The following is a 25,940-nucleotide window of genomic DNA, read 5'->3' as shown; positions in this document are numbered from 1 at the left end:
AGTTCTAACGGGCTTGGGACTGTCTGTCTGAGACACCATCTCTCTCTCTCCAGACCATATTGCCACAATTATGATTAGTGGATGTGCATAAGCCAGAATCTCTTTTATTTAGAAGAGATGGAGCCGCTACTGTTAGAGAGTTCTCTGTAAGAAGCCCTTAGCTTTGGAATTCATGCACCACTCTCTCATCTTCCATTCCAAAATAGCCCAAAGCTGTTGATCTTTGGGGCATACTTCAAAGGTCTTTTTTTTCTCACAGGCTTTTGGGAAGAAAGTGGTGATCTGGGGACTGGGATCTGTGTGCCTGGAAGCTAATATTTTGGGCTGGGGTGGGTTTGTTCTTTTCTTAATTTTGGTAAGCTGATGGCTTTGCTTTTGTTTAGATTAGTGTACTTGCATTCTTAACAGTTAGCAAGGTGCATTAAGTTTTGGATAGGTGCTCTTTAATAAATGGTGAATAAGTGTAGATAAGAAATTTTGTCAGGGTATGACAAAAAGTGTTGTAGTTTAAAATTAACGTTTTGGTTTGGCGCCAGAAAGGGGCATACAATTGAAGTTGCGTAGGGAGGGAGCCATAATTTGTGTTTTGGAGGTCCATCTGAATATTGTTACATCCCTGTTATCAGTCAACATCAGGTGGTACAGTAATCAAATCTTAGATACTTAAGTAGATCTTTGTTAATTTATGGAATGAGAGCTGTGTTGAAGTGGTTAATTACTGCTTTATATAGTCTTACTGACTCTCTTGTTCCACAGCAACTGATCTCAGATTTTAAAAGTTACCTAACAAGGAATTGTAAAAAGCTACGGTATGATCTGAAAACAACAGGGAATTGTATTGTTCCTGGCTACAGTTTTGTGGAATGTAATTCCAGATAAATTGTTAAGATTAAGTGTAGAATTGTCTGAACAAGTATATGCTAAAAGATCACTAGAATTGTTAAGATTAATTTTCATGACTGTCTTTTTCTATAGACTGTATATGTAGTTGAAAAGCAATTTAATTTAGAGGCAAACCTACTTATGTAGACTGTCCTATTGTGAGTTGTATGTAGACGCTGGTCACAAATTATTTACATCACACAAGGTAAATTTTCTAATAAATTACATGAACTAATCAGGCAGGAAACATGTGTGTTGCTTGTGGTATAGGAAGTCATTTATCAACTCAAATTTCTTAGCTTGCACAAAAAATACTTTCAAGGGGTAAAGACAATGAGGATGAAGATATAGCACTGGCACCAGTGTGCAGAGAATATCAATTTACGTATTAATCTTCAGGAACCTTTTATGACTAGCACTTGTGTGTCCAATAAAAATAAAAATGCTTCTGAGTGTGGCAGAAGTACAGTGCTGTCTTTTTACAAAAATGGCCTCCTTTTAAACAAATCTTCCACTGCATTTACCATAAGTAAATTTTCCTTCAGTATTTCTCCAGTTTGAATTGGTGTCTCATTATACCAACTGCTGTACAAATACACAAGAAGACATGGTTTCTGCTCTGAAAAGCTTAGTGAACAAAAGGGTAAGGTATTTACATTCAAGGTTTTCTGCAATTCTCTTACTGACACCCTAGCAGTGGTGCAGCTCCACTAGTCCTAGGCGTGATTGAATGCTGGCATTTTTACCACTGAGTCATCTAGACTTACTCTGAGATAACTGTTGAGACTGAGGCAGACAGGAAGATATCAGTAGTATGTTGCTCGTAGTTTGTCAGGAAGCTTGATGTTGAGATAACAATGACGATGTTACCAAAAGTCCCGCTTTATATCCATGTAACAGAAAAGGAAGTTGTTAAACTAGATATTTGTCCTACCAGCATCTGGATTAACCCCTTCCAACTTCTCACCCTCCAGCAGGAAGCCCCACTTTACCTAGAGAAGGGAAAAAATAAGTTTTGATGTCTGGCATGGAACCCCTAAACCAGTGACTTAAGAAGCAGCATCCCTAGAAATGATAAAGAACTGCAACTAAAAATGTGAAAAAATCCAAAATGCTGAGTGGGCAAAGAACTGTTCAGAGAGACTTGTTAAGGAAGAGTAGATATTTGTATATCTAAATGTTAACTAAAACACCCAATGTTTTCATTGGAGACTCTCTTATCCAAGCCCCAGCCAGCTTCCTGAGACCCTCTTTGCCTAGGAAATGTATGTCAGAGAATGGTGACTAAAATGGTTAATGGAACGAGTGAAACAATATGACAAGATTGTAAAAACTAGAATAAATTATTAGAACATGTTTAAAAAAAAGGAACTTGACTGAATTATTCAAAATCAGGAAGAGGTAATGAGAGATGATCATTCCCTCTCTTACCTCATTGTATACTGTGGGACAGTCTGTAAAATTAAAGAGCAGTAACATTAAATCAAATGAAAGGAAATATCCTGTCATATATATAGGCAACCTACATAATTTACTGTCACAGAAAATCAGCAAGGTAAATACTGTGGCTGGATGTTTTAAATGTAGTGAGCATTGAATATTATATGAATAACACTTTGACTATGCAAGCAACAATGAATAAAAATATTTCAGAATTCAAGCCGTAAATTAATCTGCTGGAATCAGAAAGAAATCTCTTCTTACATATGGCTTTGTGTAAGTGGCTAAGAACATAGTGCATAATGAGAAGAGTGGTCATTTTCCACTGAAGCGTCAGGTATTTGCCACTGTTGAAAGCAGAATACTATACTAGAGAGATCAATCGAAAGGTGCAGAATGACAATTTCTGTGTTAGTAACGGAGAACTTGTAAATATGCGTAAATAGCACAATATACCAAAGGATTCATTGTCCGCACTATACTTAAGTTTATGGATTTTGCATGTCATTTCATGGGTCTGGACATGGTCATTTAGCTCTGTCTGGGCATAAATGCAGTGCAACTAGTTCTCTAGTGGTACCTTTCTTGGGTTGTCTTTTATAGCTTTTATTTATTTATTTATTTATTTATTTAATTTCTGTTCCTTTACAATTAGAATATTTGTACTCTGTTTGCTATTCTAGGTTTTAGTCAATATTACACATTTATAATAATGGTTATCATAATAGTGAATAATTTTTGTGCGAAGCTATGGGTGATGGTTCATGATTTGTTCCTAATGTAAAAGTATAGAGTTTGGGGATAACCTGTAATAAGACTAACAATATATTATACAGTATGAACATGAATCTCAAAATGTTTCTTACAGTTACTTGTTGTTCTCAGTGTTCATGTTTTTCCTTGAATGGATAATGTGTCTTTGTGTTTAAAATCTTTTCCCACTGTTTCTGAATTAAAGATTTTGTTTCTAAGGATATCTCATCAATTTCAGTGTAGTGGAGAAATGGTTAGCATTCGGAGTTTATTATTTGTTTCTCATTATTTGTATTTGATCAGTTGCTATGCAAACATATTAGAAAAAAAGGTTCAGGTCCAGAGAAGTTTATAATCTATGGCCTTGATCCTGCAAATACTTAAACATAAGTAGTCTCATTACATAAGTAGTCTCAAAGCTTACAACGTGAAGTTCACAACACCCTTGTGTGTGTGTAGGCATTCCTATTCTCCACATTACACTAGGGAAAGTACTGCACAGTGAGGTTCAGTGATTTTTGCCCAAGATCATACAGGAAGATATTCTCCATCCTGTGCCTTGAGTACAAGACTATCATTCTTCCCATCTAATGAAAAATATATTTCCAAAATGCCCTTTAAACTTATTGTAAGTTATTTGTTCTAAAGCCTGTTAAATTCTGAAAGTGCTTGAGTCAATTCGTAATTTTGCCCAAAGAAGGCTAACAGTCACATTTAAAAAAAATTCTATTCTGCTAACTTAAGACCACAGTTATGATTCTGGGATTTTTGTGCTGGTGGTCTTGATATTTGCTAATACGTGTCTCTTTAATGTTTGTTCATTGAATACTCATTCACAGCATAATTTCAGCGCTTGCTGGCACTGATGCATTTCAAGTGCACAATGAACAATGAAAGTAGTATTGTGTACAATAATTTGACAATGCACATCATTATGATTTGGGCATGGACATTATATTGATCTAGTGCATATCTGGAAGTATTCTTTGTGCATATATACTGTAGCCAAAATTATATTTTAGTTAGATACAAAATCCACAATTACAAATTAGAAAAAAATTGTGACAGCATCCTTGTTAATTAAATATTTCTAGGGTGTAATATGAGAGTATATATTTCATGTTACAGGATACTCTAAACATTCCTAACTTATGAGTGGTGAGACAACAAAAGTTTTCATTTTTACTAAAAATGCAATTTTATAATAGTTGAAATATATGAATTCGCTAAATTAAAATGCCTGTACAACACACACAAACTTTTTTTTGTTTTACATTTAATATGAGTATAATACTTATGAATGGTTCTCAGTTGGTAGAAAGGTCTGGTGCAACTTGGAAGTTTCAGTAGCTTGTGGAGGGGGCAGTTTGGGCTTACGCCACTGGCATAAGACATGAGAAACATGTTTTCTCTTGTTTTTTTCTTAAATGGTGAGCAGTTAAATAGGTAATATTGACATTAAAGTTTTTCTACTTGTATTTCAGAGTTAACCCGTTTACCTGAATGGATCAATTAATACCTCTTAGTTATTGTTTCAGGCTGTCTTCAGATTCAGTCAGACCTAATTAAATAGTTTATATTCATGTTTTCAAGGTTATCTTTACAGTCAAAAGGATTGTAGACAAACAAAAATTAATGAAAGCTGCAGCACAGTTTCATAACGAGGTGGATTCCATGGCAAATAAATCAATCATGGAATTCATAGGGCCTGAATCATGCCCTTGGTGCCACCCATATGACCCTACTGACAGCTAATGTCACTGATTCCCTACTCCTGAAGAGGATGGATGGGGGTTACACAGGTGTAAATAAAGATATAATTTGACCAGCAGAAAAAAACCAAAACATTGATACCTGGATTATATAGAGAGGTTACAACGGCTGTTGAAATAACTCAAGTGTTACCTGGCACTTGTGGTGCTAAGTAATTACAGAGCACAAAGGCACCTATTACATATCCCAAATATTAAGATTCAGATCATACCAATAGCAGGCAGGCACATGTTTGGTTTTAGGGCCCTGAAACTGTGTACAGTGATAAGACCCTCTTCCATGTTCTCTGTCCTCCCCAGTAATGTCCTTCGCTGATCTGTTCCTAAATCTGTGACCAAAGATATGGGAAGGAAGGCCACAAAACTAACTTCTACCAAAAGATACTCCTTTCTGTCAAAAATATAACATTAATAACAAATAATGTCATAGCCAAAGTGCACCATAAAAGGCAAGTTACTTAAAATGGGAGATTGCCCACATGCAACTTTTAACTAGGGCTGCCACAAGCCCATCTTTCACCAGTGTCTCCCCACTATCGTGTCTCAAACATCTTCCCTTTAATCCTAGGCACACCAGTATGGTCCCAAAGGGATGCTCCAGGGAAAGGCAAACCTCCCTTCCCAATACTAACTTAATCAATTTTCTGTAAAGGAAAAAGTATGGCTACTGTATTCAGCCTGAGCAAATGATTGAGAATTGTCCATAATGATCTCTAGGTCCAGAAACTAACAACACGCAACCTAAAGTATAATTTTGTATATGTTAGCCCAGGGAAAGTAACCCTTCACAAACTCTAGGGTGTATAGCAAGGGAATAAGAGTAGTTCCACCTGCATTGGGAGAGGCCTCCTGCGTCTGGGAAGAAGGATGATCCAGTGGCGAAGGCGCTAGCTTGGGGCTTACAAGACGTGTTCTATTACCTGCTCTACCACAGACTTCCTTTGTGGCCTTGAGCAGGTCCCTTAGTCTTTCTGAGCCTCATTTCTCCATCTGTAAAATGGGGATAATAGCACTTCCCTGCCTCACAGCAGTGTTGTGAAGATAAAAACATTGAAGACTGGTGCACTTAGATGCTATAATAATGGAGACACATAAGTACCATAGATAGATAAATGCATGGATACGTACTTGGAACTTCTGCTACCCTCTTGATGCAAGCGCTTCTGGGTTGCCAGAAGGCCAATCAGTCTCCAAGAGGACAACCTCCTCCCTCATCAAGCAGCAGCAAATAGGGGTGATTAAGGAGTGTAATTAAGATATATGGAGCACCATATCACAAGTCACAGCAAGGCAAGAATAATCATTTTGTAGAAGAAATGCTGCACAATATATGCATAACAAGTCAATCCCAAGAGAAGTGTTATCCTAGCTGGTGCTTTAATACACTTATTGATATAGGCAGCTGTCTTGTTGAGATCTAAAAGTAGATCAGTAGTGCCATCCATAGTTGTGAATGCTTTACTTCCCACTGAAGTGAAGTTAACCACAAGGATGTCAGAATGTAAAAATGAGGATTTTTTAACAAAGAACAAAAAAAAGTGTGGTGTCACAATACCAGGTAGCTCTGTAGCATGTGTCTAAAGCATTTTTGCTATATGCACTATATATATAGCTTTGATTTCCACCCTCCCTCCCCCCACCCAACTAAAGCCCCCTTCACATTAGATCAGAGAATATAATAGCTTAAATGTAAAGCTGGCCTGGCCCCCTCTTAGTTCTTAGTTGGCATGCAGTTCCATGTGGTTCACTGCTTACAACATGGGTACTGAAACAGCACACAGAAAAGTAAAAACAGACTAAAATATATTTCAAATTAATCCTTTCTAGTACATGTATTCCTCACCAAAGTATAGTGCTGAAAAAGGGACGGCAACATTGATAGTCATGCAGCAATCTAGATCCAAATTAGCCTTATGGCCTTGTTCCTGTAAACCTATCTAGTTTTCATCCTTGAATATTCCTGTAGTACCTAAGACCTGCTTTTTCTGTCAGAATTACTCAAGTGTTCTACCCAGGGGACACATGGTATTGAAAATAGTTTATAATGGAATGATGCTCTACTATTTATTAGGCAGCCAAACACTATGTAAATTTATCCGAAATTCAAAAAACATGCTGAATTACTAGCTTGCTTTAAAAACAAAAATGGAACCTAGTGATTCTAGTATCATTAAGATTCTGAATGTTTCCTTTATAAAACACTACCATTCAATCTTTAACTAGCCTACTTGTTTCTGAGTATTGTAATACATACAAATATGTAACTTCAAACTGATCTTTGCCTTCTACAGTATCTTGAACTCAGTACGATAAATTAAGATTAGACTGGAAATCCTAATTTCCTTGCTTGAGTGGTTTTAAACTAGACCCTTATTTCACCTTTGTATGTCTGTTGTTAATATATTGTATTCTTCTTTCAATAAGAGTGGAATTTACTTTTGAGAATATTGTTAGTGCTACCAAAATTGTTCTTTTAGAAGCTAAGATACAATGGTGATAGTTGCTTAGAAATACCTATGGTATATAACAAAAGTGATATAATGTGATATAACTATATAGATTTATCCATTGTGACTTTAAAATAAAAGAGGCATTTAAGAGAAACTACACAGCATCTGCTACTCTGGTTTAGTAACTAAAAAAATACAGACAAAAACCATAATTCTTTCTAAATCATCTCTCAACATACAAGTTGTTTAATAAATTCTGCCAACTCCCTTCCCCTGTCCCAATTTTGGCTGTCTACTTATTGCTACACAATGCCAAAGAGTGGGAAGAAATTTAGTTCCGAATTACTAAAATTATTTAAATTAATAGATTCTGGATGGCTTCAGATAATCCCAACAAGATTATTTTTTAGAATAATTGTCTAGGTTCTTTTTGTCTAAAACTGTTTGCATGTTTAAAATCATAGGCGGTATAATTGTGTCTTCATGATGGTGGTAATAGCACCTTTCATCTTGTAGTAGAATTGTCTGCTGTCTGACCTGATTTCCTGCACATTGGCATTTGCAGTGTGGTTGAATACATTCTTTGCTAAATCTAGGAAATAAAGATTCACTTACCTTAGATAAAGCCCAGTAAAAGCATCACAGATTATGATTGTCTGCTTTCAGATTGTATTTTGCTAGCTGCTTTCCCCAGAAATACTTGTTTTAATATTTTTGCAACTGAGATCCAAAGTAGGAGAATAAGAGAATTTTTTTTAAAATATTGTGGGATAGTGTATGAAAGGGGTATTTGCATGAGATTTTATTGAAAACTCCTTATGTCCAGTCTTACCTATTGAAATGAGCTGTTTCAGATTTATATTGATTTAGTGTGGAATTATATTTTTTAAAAATGAAGCCAGAAGCTTGCTGCCATCACAGACTGCTCATCTGAGAGCTGAACTTGACATAAGAAAAGGAAAGCTTTCGCTATTCAGCAAGATACTTCTAAATGTCTAAAAAGCTGAATTAATGCTCTTAACAGTGTGATTTGGTGAGCCTTGCTGGAATTTGATTTATTGCTTCTCTGCAGTAGTATGGCAGAAGTTGCATAAATTTGAAATTAGGAGTAGAGGTTAGAATGCCTTATAAGACAGGCCACTGCTTCTCTCTTGAACAGAATTTTCTCAGTCCCCTCCATGTCACAGTTTCACAGTAGGGGCATTCCCTATCTCTATAGCAAATGGGGCAGATAAGATCTTTGCTCTGAGCCTCGGTTTAGGATCACCACTCAGAAAGAATACTTCAGTATTCTGTGCCTTTAAGCACCATGCATGGCAAACTCCAAGTCTTCCCTTGTAGCAGAGCTTTCACAAAATGCTCAACTAAATGTCTTCGTTTCTTCATTGCCGTTGAAGTTTATCTCCTCAAAACTGATAAACTAAAAAAAAAAAATCATCTTTTGGCTTTCTGAGGAGGATCTGAAGGAAGGCACCTCTTTTCCTCACCACCTTCAGAAATGGTAGACAGACAGCAAGCCAGCTGCCAACCCGCATATGGGCAGAGTCAATGTTGAGAAACTGGAGCAGGCTACAGGAAAGCCTGGCTTGTGCTGGTGTGTGGGTGAGATGCATGCTGAGCTAGTTGAGCAGCTTGCATAGAAGCTCCCTTCACTGAGATCAGGCCAGAATCAGGGGCATTCAACTGAAGGTAAGGGTTGTTTTTTTTTTTTTAAACTCCCACCCCATAGTTATGGGACTCCTATTCTCACTGCTTGTAAAACCAGGAAGGAAAATTTCACTGGAGTCTCCTGAATCTTGGGAGAGAATCTCGGGGAAAGAGCCTGTGACTGTCCTCTTCCCTCCCCCGCATAGGGTGCAACCTGGAACTAGGGTACAGTTGAGCCCTCTGTCTTAACGATCTGAGTTCCCCCTCACACTGTGATATTGTGACAAGCTGCAAAGTCCTGCAAGCTTACACTTAACCAACACGCACGGGAAGGGACCACACCCAGCTGTGTTTTATGAATGCTCTGGCCAGCCACTGCATGAACCAACAATAGAGAGACTTCAACCAAAATACCCCCTAGCTATGGACCCCGGAGCTGTACCATCCTGCCCTGGTCAAAAGCCTGACCAGTAAAGATTATTAGTCACCCAGTCTCCGCCTCCACCCCCACCCCCTGCGCGACGTGGAGAGAAATATGCACAAAACCTTTAACTGAGCTGAGATTTTTCCCCAAACGCTTTACTCAAAAACACATTGGTTAAGAGAAAACATAAAACAGGTTTATTAACTACAGAATGATAGATTTTAAGCGATTATAAGAGATAGCAAACAGATCAAAGAAGATTACTTAAGAAATAAACAAAATCCAATCTAAATACACTACACAGGATTATTTTGAATTAAACAGTGTCTCACCCCATTAGATAGTACGAGCAGTTTATAGATGTTTTATACACAGGCAGGAATTCTCTCTTCCAGCCTGGGACCAGCACTTCCAGCACTTTCCCCAGGTCAGTCTTTGTTCCTAAGGTGTTTCCAGGTATTCTTATAGAGGGAGTGAGGTACCTTGGTGATGCTACTTTCCCCTTTTATAGTTACTTCCATAAGGCGGGAATCCCTTTGTTCCAAGCCAAGTTCCCAGCCCAGTTTGTGGGAAAAATACAGTTGCCAAAATGGAGTTCAGTACCATGTGGTCTGGTCACATGCCCTTGCATGCCTCACTGAATCATAGCAGCCATTATCCATAGGCGGTCTGAAGCATTTCCAAGTGAGAACAAGCCTTTTTCATGGCCCATTGTTTGTGATGATGAGCCTTTAGCACTGTCTAGCTTTGTTGTACCTGAAACGCTAGTTGTGGGTGTTACTCAGAGCAAGCACATTTGAAATACAGATAAATAGTCAATATTCATAACTTCAGATACAAAATGATTCATGCATACAAATAGCATATTCATATTCGGCAAATCATAACTTTTCCATAGACACCTCATGTGACACATCTTGTACAAGATGACACATAATCAAGATGTAATATAATTATATCATAATCATATTACTGTGGTGAATATGGGGTGCAGATTGTCACAGAGCCCCATAGCAACCCAGAGGATGAAATTCCTGCTCCCAGCCAGCACACAGGCATGGTACATGCTGAGATGGCTAAGAGGCATCCCTCCTCCCACAAGCTATTTTACCTGAAATATTTCAGATGCCATGAAAGGTGCCAGCACTTATGACCTTTCTTATACTAGTGAGTTATTTTGTCTTCAGTTGCTCCAGCTCTGTCCTTGTTCTCAGTAGTCAGTCCCTATGCAGCTCAGACCGAGCAGCAGGGATCACCTTCCCTGGGAGAATCATAGGACTGGAAGGAACCTTGAAAGGTCATCTAGTCCAGTCCCCTGCACTTGTGGCAGAACTAAGTGTTATCTAGACCATTTCTGGCCTGTGTTTGTCTAACCTGCTCTTTAAAATCTCCAATGATGCAGACCCCACAACCTCCCTAGGCAGTTTATTCCAGTGTTTAACCACTCTGACAGTTAAGCAGTTTTTCCTAATGTGCAACCTAAACCTCTGCCTCCTCTCCCTTTCCAGTTTCCAGTGGTCTCCACAGCAGCTCATAGAGTGGTTACTGTTTTCCTCAGGAAGACATTCAGGAAATGTGTCTGCAGATTGTCCTTTCAACTCTCCCTCACACAGGTCCCCTCCCCACTTCTCTCAGGGTTTGGCCCAGATACCTGTGAGGGCTGTTGCTCACAATGAGCTCTTAAAGAGACAGTGCAAATTTTAAAATCCCTCATGAGAATCTAAAAAGAAGTCGTCTCTAAAGCTGGACTTCTGACACTGTTAAACCAAGCTTTCCAGATGTAAACTTAATGGGGGAGGGTCTTACTTCACAGGTGCTTATGATTTTACAAAATGAATCGCTAAAAAACAAAACACAAACCCCTTCCCTACCTAAAGAGTTGAAAAAATGCTGAGTAATTCCTCAGGTAGTTAATGACAGTGTGATTAAGGTGGAGTGGGAATTTTCTATCAAGGTTTACTTATACTTAAGGTAGGACTAAAAGGCCGTCATTAATCTGCATAAGGCTAAGCCTGCTGCAGCCTCCTTAGTAGAGGGCATAGTCGTACCAGTTGAGGGAGGATTTCCTGCCTGATTCCCATACAGGAGAATAAGATTTTCACTAAGACTGAATTTGGATTCAGCATCTTTAGCCCTAGAGACTAACAAATTTATTAGAGCATAAGCTTTCGTGAGCTACAGCTGAGCTGAGCTGTAGCTCACGAAAGCTTATGCTCTAATAAATTTGTTAGTCTCTAAGGTGCCACAAGTACTCCTTTTCTTTTTGCGAATACAGACTAACACGGCTGCTACTCTGAAACCATCTTTAGCCCTGAGACTATTGGCTGCACTCTCTGTGCATATCTATGCTCAACTGGGAGGCCATTGTGAGCATACAAGTTCACGCATACACACCAAAAAAAACAAAACCACCCACAAAAACCCTACTACATCAAACCTACCTTACACTAGATTTTCCTAGGAGATTTCTTAGAGACTAAGAAATTTATTTGAGCATAAGGTTTCGTGGGCTAAAACCCACTTCATTGGATGCATGCAGTGGAAAATACAGTAGGAAGATAGCTATATAGAGATATAGATGTATAGAGATATATAGATATATATATATATATACACACACAGAGAACATGAAAAAATGGTGTTACCACACCCACGATAACGAGAGTGATCATTTAAGGTGAGCCATTATCAGCAGGAGAAAAAAAGAAATCTTTTGTAGTGATAATCAGGGTGGCCCATTTCCAACAGTTGACAAGAAGGTGTGAGTAACAGTTGGGAGAAAAATAATCATGGGGAAATAGTTTTACTTTTTGTAATGACCCATCCACTCCCAGTCTTTATTCAAGCCTAATTTAATGGTGTCCAGTTTGCAAATTAATTCCAATTCAGCAGTTTCTCGTTAGTCTGTAAGTTTTTTTCGGCTTGCATAATGACAGGTTTCAGAGTAGCAGCCGTGTTAGTCTGTATTCGCAAAAAGAAAAGGAGTACTTGTGGCACCTTAGAGACTAACAAATTTATTTGAGCATAAGCTTTTGTGAGCTACAGCTCACTTCATTGGTTGCATTTGGTGGAAAATACAGTGGGGAGACTTATATACACACACTGAGAACATGAAACAATGGGTTTTATCATGCACACTGTAAGGAGAGTGATCACTTAAGATGAGCTATTACCAGCACGAAGGGAGGGGGGGAGGAGGAAAACCTTTTGTGGTGATAATCAAGGTGGGCCATTTCCAGCAGTTAACAAGAACGTCTGAGGAACAGTGGGGATGGAGTGGGGGGAGAAATAACATGGGGAAATAGTTTTACTTTATGTAATGACCCATCCACTCCCAGTCTCTATTCAAGCCTAAGTTAATTGTATCCAGTTTGCAAATTAATTCCAATTCAGCAATCTCTCGTTGGAGTCTGTTTTTGAAGTTTTTTTGTTGAAGGATAGCCACTCTCAGGTCTGTAATGGAGTGACCGGAGAGATTGAAGTGTTCTCCGACTGGTTTTTGAATGTTATAATTCTTGACATCTGATTTGTGTCCATTCATTCTTTTATGTAGAGACTGTCCAGTTTGACCAATGTACATGGCAGAGGGGCATTGCTGGCACATGATGGCATATATCACATTGGTAGATGCGCAGGTGAACGAGCCTCTGATAGTATGGCTGATGTGATTAGGCCCTATGATGGTGTCCCCTGAATAGATATGTGGACAGAGTTGACAATGGGCTTTGTTGCAAGGATAGGTTCCTGGGTTAGTGGTTCTGTTGTGTGGGGTGTGGTTGCTGGTGAGTATTTGCTTCAGGTTGGGGGGCTGTCTGTAAGCAAGGACTGGCCTGTCTCCCAAGATCTGTGAGAGTGATGGGTCATCCTTCAGGATAGGTTGTAGATCCTTGATGATGCATTGGAGAGGTTTTAGTTGGGAGCTGAAGGTGGTGGCTAGTGGCATTCTGTTATTTTCTTTGTTGGGCCTGTCCTGTAGTAGGTGGCTTCTAGGTACTCTTCTGGCTCTGTCAATCTGTTTCTTCACTTCAGCAGGTGGCCTTGTAGTTGTAAGAATGCATGATAGAGATCTTGTAGGTGTTTGTCTCTGTCTGAGGGCTTGGAGCAAATGCGGTTATATCTAGAGCTTGGCTGTAGACAATGGATTGTGTGGTGTGATCTGGATGAAAGCTAGAGGCGTGTAGGTAAGTATAGCAGTCAGTAGGTTTCTGGTAAAGGGTGGTGTTTATGTGACCATCGCTTATTAGCACTGTAGTGTCCAGGAAGTGGATCTCTTGTGTGGACTGGTCCAAGCTGAGGTTGATGATGGGATGGAAATTGTTGAAATCATGATGGAATTCCTCAAGGGCTTCTTTTCCATGGGTCCGGATGATGAAGATGTCATCAATGTAGCGCAAGTAGAGTAGGGGCATTAGGGAACGAGCTGAGGAAGCGTTGTTCTAAGTCATCCATAAAAATGTTGACATACTGTGGGGCCATGCAAGTACCCATAGCAATGCCTGACTTGAAGGTATACATTGTCCCCAAATGTGAAATAGTTATGGGTGAGGACAAAGTCACAAAGTTCAGCCACCACGTTTGCTGTGATGTTATTGGAGATACTGTTCCTGACAACTTGTAGTCCATCTTTTTGTGGAATGTTGGTGTAGAGGGCTTCTACATTCATAGTGGCCAGGATGGCGTTTTCTGGAAGATCACCAATGGATTGTAGTTTCCTCAGGAAGTCAGTGGTGTCTCGAAGATGCTAGGAGTGCTAGTAGCGTAGGGCCTGAGGAGGGAGTCTACATAGCCAGACAATCCTTTCTGTCAGGGTGCCAAAGCCTGAGATGATAGGGCATCCAGGATTTCCAGTTTATGGATCTTGGGTAGCAGATAGAATACCCCTGGTCAGGGTTCTAGGTGTGTGTCTGTGCCGATTTGTTCTTGTGCTTTTTCTGGGAGTTTCGTGAACAGATGGTGTAGTTTCTTTTGGTAATCTCAGTGGGATCAGAGGGTAATGGCTTGTAGAATGTGGTGTTAGAGAGCTGCCTAGCAGCCTCTCGTTCATATTCTGACCTGTTCATGATGATGACAGCACCTCCTTTGTCAGCCTTTTTGATTATGATGTCAGAGTTGTTTCTGAGGCTGTGGATGGTGTTGTGTTCTGCACAGTTGAGGTTATGGGGCAAATGATGCTGCTTTTCCACAATTTCAGCCCATGCATGTCGGCGGAAGCACTCTATGTAGAAGTCCAGTCTGTTGTTTCGACCTTCAGGAGGAGATCAGATCATTCCTGATATTCCTATGGCAAAAGGGTAACAGAAAAAATGTTTAAAAAGCAACTTACAGGCCGCTTCCATAAATTGTAAAGAAGCAATCCCGTCCCCCCAAGAAAACAACAACTAACTCAGTGTTTTTCTCTTAAGATCTTCAGATCACTTTTATACTTCACAAATATTTTTGTTTTTCAACTGATTTTTTCATGAACCAGGTATGGACATCCTTTGTATAACTTTTGGCTTTATAGAAAATAGAAAAATCTATTTTATATACTCTTCATTTGACTTCAATTATTGTCTAGAATCTACAGAACACTGAGTTTTTGAAATATCAGTATTTTAGGTTGGCTGAATGAACAAAAGACCAAACTAACGGTAACATCAAGAAATAGTCTAATCTAGTCATTTAACAGTATAGACATTGAACAAGTAGACAGCTTCTTCTACTTAGGTTCCCCTATAAAGATACCCACAATGAAGATGACATCAAGAAGTGGATATCTACTGCTAGCAGGTTGTTCACGTGCCTGACTAAAAATGTTTGGAAACTTAAGTCACTGTCCATCATATCTTAAACCAGATTATATACAATGCTGATTGGATCCATATTATGGTTACGAAATATGGGTACTGATAAAGTGTCTGGAGTAAAAGCTGCCAACATTTGAAATGAGTAGGGCCCTGTCAAATTCACAGTCCATTTTGGTCAATTTCATGGTCATAGGATTTTAAAAATAGTAAATTTCACAATTTCAGTTATTTAAATCTGAAATTTTACGGTGTTGCATTGTAGGGGTCCTGACCCAAAAAGGAGTTGGCGGTAGGGTTGCAAGGTTATTGTAGTGGCGGTTGTGGTACTGCTACCCTTACTTCTGCACGGATGCTGCTGGCAGTGCTGCCTTCAGAACTGGGAAGCTGTGGTTGCTGGCCTGGAGCCCAGCTCTGAATTCAGAGCTGTTGCCGGCAGCAGCACAGAAGTAAGGATGGCATAATATGGTATTGGCACTTTTACTTATGTGCTGCTGCCTGCAGAGCTGTGTCATCAGTCAGCAGCCACCACTCTCCGCCACCCAGCTCTGAAGGCAGCAGTGCAGAAGTAAGGGTGGCATGGTATGGTATTGCCACTCTTAATTCTGCGCTGCAGCTGAAGGGGCACTGCCTTCAGAGCTGGGTGCCTGGCCAACAGCTGCTGCACTCTGGCCGCCTGGCTCTGAAGGCAGCACAGAAGTAAGGGTGGCAATATCACGACTCCTCTAAAATAATCTTTAGATCCCCCTGCAACTCCCTTTTGGACAGGACCCCCAATTTGAGAAACGCTGGTCTCCCCGGTGAAATCTGCATAGTATAGGGTAAAAAGTACACAAAAGACCAGATTTCACGGTCCGTGACATGTTTTCATGGCCGTGAATTTGGTAGGGCCCTAAAAATGAGAAAACGGCATTGGATCCTAGATGAGACAAGGCTAGGTAGGCTTAAGATATTATGACATCTGTAGAAGACTGAAACTGCAGTGCGTGACTACAGTCATCAAAAGGCACCAACTACAATGGTTTGGCCATGTTGCTAGAATGATCCCCATACTGATCGCCTAAAATTGTTCTCTATGAAAGAGTGCATGGTGAGAGGGGCTGTGGATGTTTAAGGAGACAGTGGTATAACACAGTCTATAAAACCATCCTGGCAACCCCAATCTCAAAACAGACATGGGTGGAATCTGCTTATAACCTCAGTTGTACCCAGCCTTGGTGTCGGGGAGAGAAGGAGGAGGTAGTGATTTCTGGAGGCACATGAGATGAAGACAGACAAGTATATATCATACATTATATCATTAAGTAATTACAGTACAAGTAAATAATATAAAATGTATAATACATAGGCAACTGTGGAGGAAAATTAAGGGAAACAACTTTAGTAGTAACCTTGAATATGTCTCCACTGTAATCAGAGGGGTGATTTGCATCTCGTATAGGCATACTCACACTAGCTTTAATCTTGCTAGCTTGTTAAAAATAACATTGACGATGCAGCCATACAAGCTTCAGCATGGGCTAGCAATGCAAGTACCCAAAGTTTAGGTAGGTTTGTACAGCCTGTGCTGAAGCACATGCCCAGGGCCGGCTGTACGTTTTTACTAGCGTGGGTACACCTACGTGAGCTGTATGTTATGTCTCTGATTGTATCAGACGTATCCTTTGAGTATACTTGTTTTGGTGGATGTAACTTACACTTTTAAGGGCCTTATTTAGTAACAATGTATGGTGAAGATTAATACTATGTACTTTACTGGGAGGATGAATCTTTTCACATCTATGGGTTTTTAAGTGTAAATGTTCCACTGAGATTGAATAAATATATAGGAAGTACACGTTAATTCAGTTTTGAGAACCTTCATTTCTTCCAGGCCATCTTGTTCAGACTTTGAGGGGGGATCATGAGTGACCACCAAGCTTGCCTATTACACTGAATTCATGAAGATTTCAAAAAGGAGCATCCTTATAGCAGTATAGTTCTTTGAATTATTGTCCTCACGGATTCGAATTCTGGTGTACGTGCCCCATGCACGTGAGATCAGATCTTTTTGGTAGCAGTGTCCATTGGGGACACACCTGCGTCTCTGATGTCCTCATACATCCTGTAGGCCTTAACTGAACACAGACAAATATATAGCTGGAAACCTGTCTGGCTCACCTGTGATTAGTATTGTCAAAATAGATCTTAAATTTTTAAGAATGTGGTTAATGATCAGACTTCATGTAATGCTTATAGGATGCTGCATGTATTAATCTCACTTATAACATCTGTACACCATGTTATAACATTATATTAATTGTTTACATTGTAATCCTCTGTAATTATGTAAGTCATCAAACAGGAAAGGAGCATTAATTAATGTAAAATGCTGGCTTCCTATGGAAGACATTAGGCCCTGTCCACCAAGAAGGGCCACTGAAACCAAATGAGCCATTGTGCAACATCAAAGAACAAAGACTTTGTTGATTGCTTTCCACCACACATGAAAAGGAGATGTGCACAGAGACTTGTCCCTTCAGCTTGGACTCTGGGGGAAGGGAATAAAAATCCCTGACAGGAAGAAACTGCACTTCTATGCTGCTTAGACTGAGGGTCAAGGATTACTAAGCATAAATAAAAGATACACAATATTTGGCCAGGATTTGCTCTAAAGGACATATAGAGTTTGCTTATTGTAGAAGCTTCTATTACCTTTTTGAAACCTAAGACTGTAATTCATTTGTGTGTATATGTTGACCTACTTTAACTTTATAAAGAACTCTTATTTTTCTTAGTTAATAAATCTTCTGTTGATTTATTATAGATTGGCTACAAATGTTGTCTTTGGTTTAAGATCTAAGGTACAATTGACCGGGGTAAGTCACAGGTCCTGAATTGTTGTGATTTTTTGTGTAAGGGGTTCCTTATTTCAAATGCAAGCTCACCTAGGAGGCAAGATAGATTGGAGTACCCAAGGGGACTGTCTGTGACTCCATGTTAAGTCTGCTGTATTGCCTGAGGAGTTCACACTTGATACTTGGTGAAATCTAAGTACAGAATTCACAACCTGGCTTTTAACAGTCTGCCCTGGGGTTGGTACTCATGCTCCTGAGCCACTCCAGACAGCTTGACAGGCACTGAGGATGGAGTGGGTCCAATCACTCCTTGATACCTGTGGCAATGAGATGGAACCCCAGCAGGATTTGCTTACTCTGCACACTGTGCGATTGCTTGTCAAGCTAGTTATAGTAGTATCACATTTAATATTAGTTTTATGCCTGTTAGCAAGTATATATAAATTAAGATTTTTATATCAGTTTAGGGGATTCCCAGTACCAGGACCTTAGCTGTGATGGGTGAGACTAAATCCTTGAAAATTAAAACTTGCCCCAAGACATCAAGAGATGGAGAATCCATCACTTCTCTAAGCAGTTTGTTCCAATGGTTAATCATTTTCACAGTTAAAGATCTGTGCTTAATTTCCAGTTTGAATTTTTCTGGCTTTAGAGTCTAGCCATTGGTTCTTGTTATACTTTTCTCCACTAGATAAAAGAGCTCTTTAGTACCTAGTATTTCTCACTGTGAAGGTATTTATATACTTTAATCAAGTAACCTCAGTCTTTTGGAAACAGATGGAGCTCTTTAAGTCTCTCACTGTGAGGCATTTTCCTCAACCCTCAAATAATTTTTTGGCTCTTTTCTGCACCCATTCCAATCTTTCAACATATTTTTTAAAATGTGGACACAAGAACTGTATGCCAAATGCAGAAGTAAAATCACTTGCCTTCTCCTCCTTATTATTCCCATTTACACAACCAAGGATTGCATTGGCTAGGGTTGGTCTGCCAATCTGGGTGGACTGGCCGCAGCCTTAGTACCAAATCTGTTTCGTCAATGGGAGATAGAGATTGCTTTTTAACACTACTCCACAAAGACTTCATATTTTTCCTTTATCTGTTCAGGTCTCTGTGTACACTAAGTGACATACACCCTTGTGCACAGCTGCAGTATAAGTTTCATGCACTACTTGCATTACTTAAGCTCTCAAAATAGGGTTTCAGTGGGACTGAATGGTGCATATAGGGCCCTACCAAATTCACGGGCATGAAAAATGTGTCACGGACTATGAAATCTGGTCTCCCCCGCCATGATATATGGTCTTTTGTGTGTTTTTACCCTATACGACACAGATTTCACGGCGGAGACCAGCATTTCTCAAACTGGGGGTCCTGACACAAAAGGGAATTGCAGGGGGTCACAAGGTTATTTTAGTGGTCACGGTATTGCCATCCTTACTTCTGCTCTGCCTTCAGTGCTGGGCAGCTTGAGAGCGGTGGCTGTTGGCCGGATGCCCAGCCCTGAAGGCAGCACCCCACTAGCAACTGTATAGAAATAAGGGTGACAACACCATACCATGCCATCCTTACTTCTGCGCTGCTGCCTTCAGAGCTAGGTGGCTGGAGCATGGTGGCTGCTGAATGAGGGCCCAGCTCTGCAGGCAGCAGCACAGAAGTAAGGGAGGCAATACCATACCATGCCATACTTACTTCTGCGCTGCTGCTGCTGCTGTCTCTGCCTTCAGAGCTGAGCTTCTGACCAGCAGTCACTGTTCTCTAGCTTCCCAGCTCTGAAGACAGTGCCACCAGCGACAGCAGCATAGATGTGAGGGTAGCAGTACCGCAACTCCCCCCACTACAAAAACCTTGTGAACGCCCTCCCATAACTCCTTTTTGGGTCAGGGCTCCTACAATTACAAACTGAGAAATTTCAGATTTTATATATATGAAATCATGACATTTATGATTTTTTATAATCCTATGACTGTGAAATTGACCAAAATGGACAGAGAATTTGGTAGGGCCCTAGCTATGAGCTGGCCCTGTGTACAGGTTGAATTTAATTCATTGCAAGTGTTGACCAATCATATATTTCCTATAATCCTATGGATCTATAGAAAGTTTTAAAGTACTAGATAATACCTGTGACATCCAGAAAAGGGTTAATCAGCTCTCAGCAGTTGCTATGGGTGGGTAAGTCCTCAGCCCTACAGGGCAATGACCCATTATTAAGAGTTTGTTCTAGTGATGTAATTTAATATCCTTACCAACTATGAGCCTGAACTAAGCCCCTGATCCAAACTCCCCTGAACTCGGGTAATGGTTGAAACCTGAATCCAGATCTGGGTCCAAATTTTGCAAATGGCCCATATATGTATCTATATAACAAACTGAACCAAATCCCCACCTTCAGTTGTCCTGAATGTTGGGATCTGTATATTGTCATCCTGATCTAATTATTATCGCTTGAATCCTTCACTGATCCTTGCAAGAAATTATGATTGGTAGTGTTTCCAAGCAGTAAATCTGCACTACTGGCGGTCAAAAAAACAGAACTGCTAAATACAAATCTGAAAACATTTGCACCTGGAATTTAAAAAAAGGCTTGGATTGGAGTCAGCCTTAACTTTAGTTTTAGAATTGCCAAATCAAAACTTGAATGACAAGCCTTTGCAAAACCATGGTCTCTTTAGCCTATCTCTAGGCTGTAGTGGTTTCATGTCCAGTGCAGAGAAGTCTCCATCTTGGCCAAGCTTGAAGAAAAAACATAATTTTGTACTCTACTGAGCAGACTGGCCAAACCTTGTAGAGGTCCTGGGCACTTGCATGTCCCATTTATAACAATGTAAAGTTCATGTGATTAATATCAATCTGCGTTTGGCATAAATAAATATAGGCCATGCAGAGGGGCGCCCATGTCATAAAGCAGAGTACTTTACCTGGAACTCCAGTTAAATATAATAAACGATAGACACTTAAGCATCTGATTAGATACAAAAATCTCCAATAGAGTTCTGCCAACAAAGGAGAAACAGATTTAATCTCTTTTAGAGAAACATTTGTTCTTCTTTGAGTGCTTGCTCATCTCCATACCATGTTAGGTGTGTGTGCTCGCCACATGCACCAGTGCTGAAAGTTTTCCCCTCAGTGGTATCTGTAGGGGACTGGCTCTGGTGCCCTCTGGAGTGGCATGCCTATGCATTGGTATAAGGAACGACGACGCCCCCACCTATCCCCTTCAGTTCCTTCTTACTGCCAGTGATGGTGCTGGAATGTCTTCTTACCTTGGCAAGTGTTTCTTCCAGTGTTTTTTTTTCTTCTCTACCCATTGTGTACATTGTGAGTTACTTATCTAACAGCTATATCACTAGTATCAGATATGTCCGACCTGGGTTGGGGAGGCCACCTCAGAGCACTAGGAACTCAGGGTTTGTGGTCCCAGGAGGAACTATCATTACACTTCAACATCAGGGAACTCAGGAACATCAGTTTGGCTTTTGAAGTGTTCCTTCCTCAGCTGTTTGGTTAAGTGGTACAGTTGTTGACGGACAACACAACCTCCGTATTCTGTGTCAACAGGGGGAACAAGGTCAACAGCCCTCTGTCAGGAAGCCCTCCATCTGTGGTACTTCTGTATCCAGCATGCCATCCACCTAGAAGCTCTGCATCTCCCCGGAGTCTGAAACATGCTAGTGGATCACCTCAGGAGGTCATGCTTTTCTCATCAGAAGTGTTCCCTTCACTCAGAGATCATCAGGATGATCTTCCAGAAGTGGGGGATTCCCCAAGTGGGCCTGTTTGCCACCAGGCAGAGCAGGAAATATCACCGATTCTGCTCCCTACAAGGTCTCAACAGCAGCTCGCTTTCCCACGCATTTCTCCTGTCATGGATGACTTTTTCTGTTCAAGTTGTGAACGGCATTTGAAAGCACCTTCAGACACCAGACAGTGTAGTTTCCTCCAGCTTAGAGGAAGAATATTTTTTATTCTACTGTTCCTGATATAGAGGGGAGATATGTCCCCCATTTATACCCTTTGCTCTCCCTTTTGTGAGCCTTACTGGTGTGATAAAATCCAGGGATTGCCCATACAAACACAGACCTGAAGGATCTCATGCAGAATATTCTTTGTATCCAGTCCTATACCCTTATAGTATATAATCTTGTCCATTTTGGGCTCCTTGGGGTATGCAAAAATCTAAGACAACTTCCTCCCCTGCAACCCCACCCAAGTTAGATCTCCCTCTTCTTTAAGACATCGTAAATCTACTCAAGAGGATCTGTTAGCCCAGTCCCATAGATAGCACCAACAGGAACATAACAATGAGGAGAAACAGCAACAGGAGATGAGATTAGTTGATTACAGCAACAATATCTTACTCCTCTCCTGCTGAGGCACTGATCCCTGCTTCTTCTAGCCAGCTGGGTGATTTTAAGATTTAAAATGCATGACATACACCTCACAAATTCCAGTGGAGGTGACACAAGAAAAGTCCCACAAATGACAGGACATTCTGCATGCCTGGTAGGGTTGTTGGCCTATCAACAATGAGTTAATGGAACTGCCCAAGGACCTGAGCCAGTAAGTGTTATCAAGCACTCTGAGTATTTTTATACCCACCCAGTCCCTGGATCCCTGGTGGTTGTTGCAGCAGTGCGTGAAACATCTAAACGTCAAGGGCCTCCAATTCTGATACCAAAGAGAAGAAATTTTATTTGTCAGGAAGGTCCACAATTCAGCTTGCCTCCAGATGTGCATTTCAAATTTTCAGACGCTTGTGTTGAAATGTGACTGGAATCACAAATCATAGAGAAGCTTCAGAATGAAAGAGAGCAGCTGAGATTCCTTAGTGTCTGAAGGGCAGTTAGTGGCAACATCTTGGCTGGTTGCTTTTAACACTTCTGTCAAGGCTGATTCCCCACTCTGTCACTCCGAGTGTAGAATGTGGGGGCCTGCAAGGATTCTAAAAATTAATATTGGCCACTCCAGGCTGGTATTAAACTCCCAAGGTTACAACTTTTCTCTGACCTTGGATGGGTAGATTCTGCCACCACCCAAGTGTAAAAAACCCCTTTGGGAATCCAGGAAGGGCACTTGGGAATTCCTTCCTGTGGGGTACCCTCAAACCCTTACCCCTCTTTCCCCCCTCCCCTAGCCTGGGAAGAGCTGAGAAAGAAAAGCAAAGGAAATCAGCTGTTGCCACCAGCTAATTAAACAACATGTGCACAAACCTCTGAGGACACAAAAATCCAATCTTGTTCTTAAAAAAGGTAAATTTTATTAAAAACAAAAAGAAAATATATTGGAACTTAGGCTATTACTAGATTTAAAAAGAGTAAAATTTATTATTAACCATCAAGAATGGTTTTCTTGAGGTTCAGCTTAATGGTTACAAGCAAAACAAAAGCATTTGGGGGTTAGCACAGGGGAGTCCACAAGCCATAAAGAAATAAAAAGAGATAAACCTAATCATGTCTTCCTAGACATTTCCTGATCTACTTACATATCTGGGGTTTCAAATAAGTAGTTTCTAGGTATGATCTGATGATTTTTCATACCTGACTCAAAGCTTTTTACAGCATAGTTCCAGCCCTGTCCCTGTGAAGGGTTAAAATTTATTGTTAATGTAATAACCTGGTATATGGATTTGTGTATAGGCCCAAAGTTTAGAGTTTGGTTAAAAGGTTAAAGGCCTAGCAAATAACAACTAGCTAAGAGAAAGCAAAATAACCAAAAATAACCTTGCTTTTGCTAAAATATGCCAGGTTAGCAAAATGCCAAATGTTGGGGGCAATAATTGTGTTTTATTTAAAGTTGCAAATAAAACAAAAAAGCCTTGTTTTTGTTAGGTTTTATTTTTTTGGGGGGTGGAAAATGTGGGTTTTTTGCACATTTAATTTTGAGTTTATAAAAGGTTTAAGCATGTTAGTATAAGACATGGCTTTTTTTAACTTTTTTTTTTTAAACCAATGTTTACCCTAAAACACAAATAACTTAAAAAACAATTTTTATTGCCATATACTTACACTGATTCTTTGCTTTTACCCCTAAATATGTATCCGTTAAACAATCAAAGAAGCTACTTCATTCCTATGAACCCCAAATCAAAATTCAACATATTTTATACTAATACATTTATAAAAGTACTAGTTAAATGTTAATTTGTTAACTTAAAACCATGGGCAAAAACATTATGTAACCTTTGACCATTGGCTACTGTGCTATCATGTCTTGCAGCTAAACCTATCCAGGAAAGTAAAACTGCCTACCCCATCACTTTGCCCCGCCCATGGAAAATCCATATATTCCATTGTAATCAATTAATTAACAGTGTGTCTAAGCCTAATAAGCAAGTAACACTCCATCAGCGCTGTACGTAATAAATTCCTGTGCTTAACGTCTACACGGTGTAAATTTATGTCCTTCACCCTGCTCTCCGGGAGAACAACACAGACAGACAAAAGGGGAGTCTTGTTTCAATTTTAAAAAGTTCTAGCCTTCCCACTGGCTCTTTTGGTCAGGTGTCCACTCCCTTCTTTTTACCTATGGACTTTTTAACCCTTTGCAGGTAAAGCAAGTAGAGAACAACTATTAACAGGGAGTTTATAACTAACTGGCTGGCTGGGTGTCCATAAAAGGTAGCTACCTCCCCTTCATTTATCATATCTTCTGATATGACCACTTCCATTGCAATGGCTCCAATCTTCTGGAATACTTTGGGAAGTCCAACTAACCATCGAGGACCTCCCATTTGAAAGTTACAAACTGTTTAATGTACCAACTGACAAAGCCTTTAATTCATTCAAGGACCCGAGAGCCACCCTCCAATCACTGAGCATATACATATCAGCCTCAACAAGGATTTAGGCCAGCCCTCAAAGCTCCAGCAGACGGATGCTCTCTACCTCTTATTATTACAACCCTCAGAGAACATCAGAACCGTGGAAGAAACAGAGGTTCCAGCACAGAAGGTCCTCTGCCTCTTCTGTTGCTAATTCTGTGGCTATCTCACGGCAGCAGGTTGTATGCTAATCAGATCCATTTCAGAATCTATACATTGGAGACATCCTAACAGACTAACTGTCACTTCAAATTCCCGATGGTAAATCTGGTCATCCATAAGTCCCTTACTGGATCCACAAGACTGGTTTGCAGCTCTTAACCAGCAAAATGTCTACTTTCACATTTGTTCATCTGGCCCACAGGAAATGCTTCACATTCTGAATAGGGATGCCTCATGACCAGTCCTGCCCTTTTGTTTTTTCCACAGCACCAAGGGTATTTCCCAAATGCTTGGCAGTTGTGGCAGCTCATATTAGGAATCAAGGGGCCCAGGTATACTGATACCTCAACAATTGGCTTATCTGAGGAAGATCACCCAAACAGGCAACCAACTTCAACTTGATCAGGGAGCTTTTTACCACACTGGGACTCAAGATCAGCAAAGGAAAATCCAACTGTTGCTGACTCCAAGTATAGAATTCAAAGGAGCTGTGTTAGTCAATCTCAACAAGAGCTTACCTACCACAGGAGAGGGTCTGCTCCATAGTGAGCCTCCATGATTTTCTGCAAGCTCACCCAAAGCTATGTATATGAACATGTCTTAGACTCCTGGGTCACATGGTGTCATAAAAATAAAGGGAAGGTAACCACCTTTCTGTATACAGTGCTATAAAATCCCTCCTGGCCAGAGGCAAAACCCTTTCACCTGTAAAGGGTTAATAAGCTAAGATAACCGTGCTGGCACCTGACCAAAATGACCAATGAGGACACAAGGTACTTTCAAAGCTGGAGCGGGGGAACAAAGGTCTGTCTATCTGTGTGATGCTTTTGCTGGGAACAGATCAGGAATGCAGTCTCAGAAACTCTAAGTTAGTAAAAAGAAAAGGAGTACTTGTGGCACCTTAGAGACTAGCAAATTTATTAGAGCATAAGCTTTCGTGAGCTACAGCTCACTTCATCGGAAAAAA

General features: G+C 40.2%; 1 protein-coding gene across 9 annotated transcripts in view; it reads left to right on the top strand.

Moving 5' to 3' along the window:
* The window catches only part of FBXL4 (F-box and leucine rich repeat protein 4), a 109,452-nt gene that overhangs the window by 66,936 nt on the left and 16,576 nt on the right, over positions 1-25,940 (top strand). The gene's annotated exons all lie outside the window — the stretch shown is intronic.

Source organism: Dermochelys coriacea, chromosome 3 (genome assembly GCF_009764565.3).
Source record: "Dermochelys coriacea isolate rDerCor1 chromosome 3, rDerCor1.pri.v4, whole genome shotgun sequence".
Taxonomy (NCBI): domain Eukaryota; kingdom Metazoa; phylum Chordata; order Testudines; family Dermochelyidae; genus Dermochelys; species Dermochelys coriacea.
Note: the sequence above shows the minus strand (reverse complement) of the source record. Positions and strands in the feature narration are given on the sequence as shown.